Source organism: Rhinopithecus bieti, unplaced genomic scaffold, assembly GCF_001698545.2.
Source record: "Rhinopithecus bieti isolate Rb0 unplaced genomic scaffold, ASM169854v2 scaffold_34310, whole genome shotgun sequence".
In the NCBI taxonomy this organism is placed as follows: Eukaryota; Metazoa; Chordata; class Mammalia; order Primates; family Cercopithecidae; genus Rhinopithecus; species Rhinopithecus bieti.
Window position 1 is genome coordinate 1,137,396 of NW_016814622.1, and position 5,562 is coordinate 1,142,957.

At 51.6% G+C, this 5,562-nt stretch overlaps 1 long non-coding RNA gene across 1 annotated transcript; it reads left to right on the plus strand.

Moving 5' to 3' along the window:
- Positions 1-3,914: 3,914 nt before the first annotated feature.
- LOC108514963 (uncharacterized) lies at positions 3,915-5,174 on the plus strand. The gene is made up of 2 exons (XR_001881392.1): positions 3,915-3,965; positions 4,885-5,174. It is a non-coding gene; the product is annotated as an uncharacterized LOC108514963 (long non-coding RNA).
- Positions 5,175-5,562: the final 388 nt, after the last annotated feature.

Genomic DNA, 5,562 nt, shown 5'->3' on the forward strand with positions numbered 1-5,562 from the left:
AGGAGGAGGAGGAGGAGGAGGAGGAAGAGAAAGAGGAAAGAAGGAAGAAGGAAGAAGAAGAAGAGGAAGAAGAAGAGGAGGAGGAAGAGGAGGGGGAGGGAGGGGAAAGAGGAGGGGAAGGAGGAGAAGGAGGAGGAGGAAGAGGAGGAAGAGGAAGAAGAGGAGGAAGAAGAAGAGGAAGAGGAAGAAGAAGAGGAAGAGGAGGAGGAAGAGGAAGAAGAAGAGGAGGAGGAAGAGGAAGAAGAAGAGGAGGAGGAAGAGGAGGAGGCAGAGAAAAGGAAAGAAATACAGAAAAAGTGGGACCAACTGATATAACACATTAAAATGGTAGAAACTCATCCAAATAGATCAACAATTGCAATAAAAGAAAGTGGACTAAACCTATCAGTCAAATGACAGGCACAGATGCCGTGGATTTTTAAAAACATCATGACACACACGGTTTCCCAAAGACACACATAAAGCCTAAGGACGTACAGAAGTGGAAACAAAAGTCTGAAATGATGAAGCGGCGAATGCTTGCCAACGGAAGATATGATCAGTTGAAAGAGACTCTGAGACAAAGCTGTATTAGGGATAGAGATGGCTACTAAGTAAGAGAAAAGGTTCAATTCACCCAGATGACAAAGCGATTTTAAACCTAAGTGCCCCAGACAGAGTGGCCTCGAAAACCACGACGTGCACAGAGAAACAGGCAGAGCACCGGTCTTACCAGGGGGTTTCAGCACATCCCTTAATATACTGATCGTTCAAATATCAGCAGAAAAGCAGCAAGGGCTGAGATCGGAAACTCAATCAACAATGTGCATATAACGTTTTGCAGCCCAGGAAGAACAAATGCTCACGGGGGTAATGTTCGGAAATCTGTCATGGACTACCCCAACCACAAGAAAGGGCCTCCGCGCACTTCAAAGATCAGGTCTCACCCAGACCATGAGCCTGGACCAAGCCCACTAAGACAAGATCTTCCCAACAAAAGGGAGAGATTTTTTAAAAAATATCTCGCATGTTTGTTTTGGATAGCATCCACCACCACTAAGTCATTCACGGGTTAAAGACAAATATCAACGTGAAAATACCTATATCTAGTTGGAATTCTGGAAGGAAATTGGCAATGGCTAAGTTTTCTAGAACTGAGAAAAGAAATATATTGGCAGCCAGTTTCAGAGCCCAGCTCTCAAGCGCTCTTGGGAAACAAGGCAGAAACAAGACTTGGTACCAAACATGTGAGGCCAGGAAACAGAATAGCAAGTGGAACCCACAAGCGTGCCCTGTGCATCCTGAGAGAGAGAGCCCCCGGGTGGTGAGTGGGGTGGCCGGGCAGCCAGGGGTCAGACGTTTGTTTACACACAGACACACACGACAACACGCACACAAGGAACCGCTCCCCCTGCTCCGTTCTCTGGCATGCATGGCCTTGATATCTGTTTTTCAAGTTGACTGGAGATTGTTGGCCACATTTGTCAAGAAAAGATAAGCAGTCCTCACCATGGGCTTACCCGTGGTGCACAGAACTCCCAGCCCAGAGACCCAGCCACTTCTGAGAACAGAATCACCAGCCACTTTAGAAGGTCCAGGCTAGGCTTGGTGCAGTGGTTCATGCCTGTAATCCCAACACTTTGGGAGACAGAGGATCACTTGAGCCCAGGAGTTCAAGACCAGCCTGGGCAACATGGTGAAAGCCCCTCTCTACAAAAAAAAAAATACAAAAATACAAAAATTAGCCAGGCATGATGGCCTGCACCTGTGGTCCCAGCTACTCGGAAGAGTGAGGTGGGAGGATCACTTGAGCCCAGGAGGTCGAGGCTGCAGTGAGCTGAGATCAAACTGAACCACTGTACTCCAGCCCAGGCAACAAGAAAATACCATGCCTCAAAAAAAAAAAGAAAGAAAGAAAAGAAAAGAGAAAGAAAAAGAAAAGAAAAAAAAAGAAAAGAAGGCCCAGTCTAGGTGCAACTTAAGCCCACCAGCATCCTTTGAACCATAGCGGTTCAAACTAAAACAAGCCATTGGCCCAATTCTAATTTTCTTATGGGCAAAATGGAAAAATGTCTGGCCTGAGAAGGAAATGCCATATGTTACTCCTAGGGTGGGCTGATTAAGGCACTCTCCCCATCCGGGGCCAGAGCAGGATCCGTCAGGACTCAGCTTGGTGTGAAATGAGGCCTTTCCTGGAAATGCCGTTCATAGAACGCAACGAAGCAGTCATGACATAACAGCTTGGCATTTCGCTGCATACAAATGCAGACCTTTCAACAAGATGTTGGGGTGGCCACCTGCTCTTTGGAAACATGGGGCTGGCAGAGCCCGCCCCTGCCCCTCATCCCTGGCCCGGCACAATATTGTCTTTGTGTCGTGGACAGAGACGAATACTTCTCCTACGTCCCCTCCTACCGGGTGTTAATCCCAGCCCAGCCAGTGCAGGGGAGACAGGTGTCGCCAAAGAATCACAGTGGCTCCCCTCTCTGCCCTCCTGAGGCTCTGGGCAGTCCCACACTGCCAGGTCATCTGCCCAGGAGCCTTCCCAGACCCCGGCCCCTCTCCTTCATCTGCATCCAGTCATGTGCCTTCTGACATCTCTTTGGGTTTCAGGCCAATATTAAATACACTAATCATGGTGTGGAAAGAGTTTCTGGGTCAATAACCAAAGGCACACAGATACAAGGATTTGAGACAGGCACTGCACTGTGTCCATCTGTCCTCTACCTCTCCACCCCTACATCCTATAAGAGCTCCAGAGTAGCCCCTGGGTACTTCGGGGGTCCCCTCACGGACCACAGGGTCCTAGGGGGCAGGACAGTGGCCAGTTTACCTGGGATTCCCCACCAGGGCCTGGTCTGAGGCTGATGGCGCTCGGAGACTGTTCGGGATGAGCAAGCTGGTCCCTCCCTGTGCCTCTACATCTGCTCAGCTCCCCTGCCGCCAGCTTGACTGAGGCCTCCTTCCTTGGGCTGGCAGATGCTGGCCTCCCCTATTCCCTCTACAGGCCTGGCAAGGAGCAGCCTGCCCAGAGCACTGGCCCCAGGGTCACCACTCAGAGCCTTGGGGTGCTCACTTCCACCATGGTTTTTGTTTGTTTGGTTGGTTTGTTGGTTTTGTTTTTGAGATAGAGTCTCACTCTGTCGCCCAGGCTGGGGTGCAATGGCGCGATCTTGGCTCACTGCAACCTCCGCCTCCAGAGTTCAAGCGATTCTCCTGCCTCAGCCTCCTGAGTAGCTGGGATTACAGGCACCCGCCTCCATGCCCAGATAATTTTTGTATTTTTAGTAGAGACAGGGTTTTGCCTTGTTGGCCAGGATGGTCTCAAACTCCTGACCTCAGGTGATCTGTCTGCCTCAGCCTCCCAGAGTTTTGGGATGACAGGCATGAGCCACCATGCCTGGCCCCACCGTGGTTTAAACTCTTCCTCTTCCTGTGCAGCGAGGCCCGATCACGCCCCAATATCTGTACGTCGGAGTTGGACATCCCACCTTCACGCCCACCCTCAGAGCTGCAGCCCCCGTCCCGCCTCTGGCATGCCTCCCACTCCAGGAGCCTTCACAAGTGCTGTTCCCTCTGCCTGGAAAGGCTTCCCTGTTCTCCCATCCAAGTACTAACCAGGCCGGACCCTGCCGAACTTCCGAGATCAGAGGCGATGGGGTGCACTCAGGGTGGTATGGCCATAGACAACCCTCCCCTATTCTGTTCATCTGGCCGCTTCCTGCTCAGCATTTGGGGTTTCATTTAACTGGCAGCTTCCTTAAGGAGGCCTTCCCTGACCCCCTTCCCTTCCCATTCACCCCAGCCCACAAGGCACATTGATTCTCTGAACTCAGGGTACTCCTGATTTAGCAATCATCACGTTGCATCCTAATTGTTGGTTTCCTCGGAGGCACAGGGTCGGGCTCGGCGTGGGCATGGGAAGTCTTCAGGGTGTATTTGCTGGATTAACGAAAGGTGGATGCCAGTACCTGACATCCCTGCGGGTGAGGGTCCCCCTCCCTCAAGCTGACCCTGAGAAGACGCCTTCCCAGGCCCTTTGGCCCCACCCACCCTGGCTCTCCCAGGTGAGAAGCAGCTGGTGGTGATATTTTCATGGCTGTGCCAGTTGGAACTTTTACTGTGGGGCCATTTCCTAAGATCATTTCCTAAGAGTCTCTCATCACTCTGATGGGGACAGGAAACTGCTCTGGGCACAGCACTTGTGTGATCTCCAGCCACAAAGAGCCATTAATCTGGCCAAGAGCAGAGGCACACGGGTGAAGGGAGTGGAGGGGCTGCTGAAGATGGAGATGGCACTTAGTTTTCTTTGGTGGGTAGAAGAGTGCAGAGAGGCCCCTGCTCATCCCAGGAGAATGAAATAGGCTTTTTGTTCTAAAGGGCCAGGTCTCTAAAAGCAATGGGTTATATTGTTCAGGCTGCGTCAGTGGTGTTTGTGTTTTCAAAAGCAATAGTGGGCCGGGTGCAGTGGCTCATGCCTGTATTCCTAGCACTTTGGGAGGCCGAGGTGGGCAGACCATTTGAGGTCAGGAGTTCAAGACCAGCCTGGCCAAGATGGTAAAACCCCATCTCTACTAAAAATATAAAAATTAGCCAGGCGTGGTGGCAGGCGCCTGTAGTCCCAGGTACTCGGAAGGCTGAGGCAGGAGAATCACTTGAACCCAAGAGGTGGAGGTTGCAGTGAGCGGAGATCGTGCCACTACACTCCAGCCTGGGTGACAGAGTGAGATTCTGTCTCAAAAATAAAACACAAAAACAAAAGCAAGAGCGGAAAGCTACCAGGCCGTTGTAGGGGGCTCCCTAAGGTCAGTTTATAACCAGGAACCAAAACCGGCTCGGCACGAGGGGGAGGAGGGGGTGTGTGTCTTAATGAGGGGAATGACAACATCTCTTTGTGCTCTACAGGTTTAGAAAAGAAAATGGCCAAGCCTCTCCCCAGGTGTCAATGGGGTGGGAGGCATGGCCCAGCTCCTGAAGATGTCATGGCACAGTGGGCGGCCACCATGGGGAACCTGGCCAGGATGACAGACACAGCCCTGCAGCATGGCATTGTTCACGGTGGGGCCAGGCCCTGGAGGAGTCTCCTGAAGCCATGAACATATAGAGTCTGCACCCTCCCCTGCCCCAAACTCAGCGTGTAGCAGATCAACCTCTGCACTATAAGCCATGCCAATACGACAAGCACGTGATCTGTGGACTACTCCCCAAGAACAAAATGTCAAAGAACAGCCAAGCTGGCATGCTGGCTCATGCCTGTAATCCTAGCACTTTCTGAGGCCGAGGCAGGCAGATCCCTTGAGCCTGGGAGTTCGAGACCAGCCTTAGCAACATGATGAAACCCTGTTTCTACAAAAGGCACAAAAATTAGCTGGGCGTGGTGGGAGGATCACTTGAGCCAAGGAGGTAGAGGCTGCAGTGAGCCTTGATCGCACCCTGCACTCCAGCATGGGCTGTTGCCCTGTCTCTAAAAAGTAAATAAATAAAAATAATAGCCATTCATCCCAGCTCTCAGCATCTCCCATCTGCACCCTGTACTGGCCAGTTACCTGGTTCAGACACCATCTCTGCCTTCCCCAAGCTATT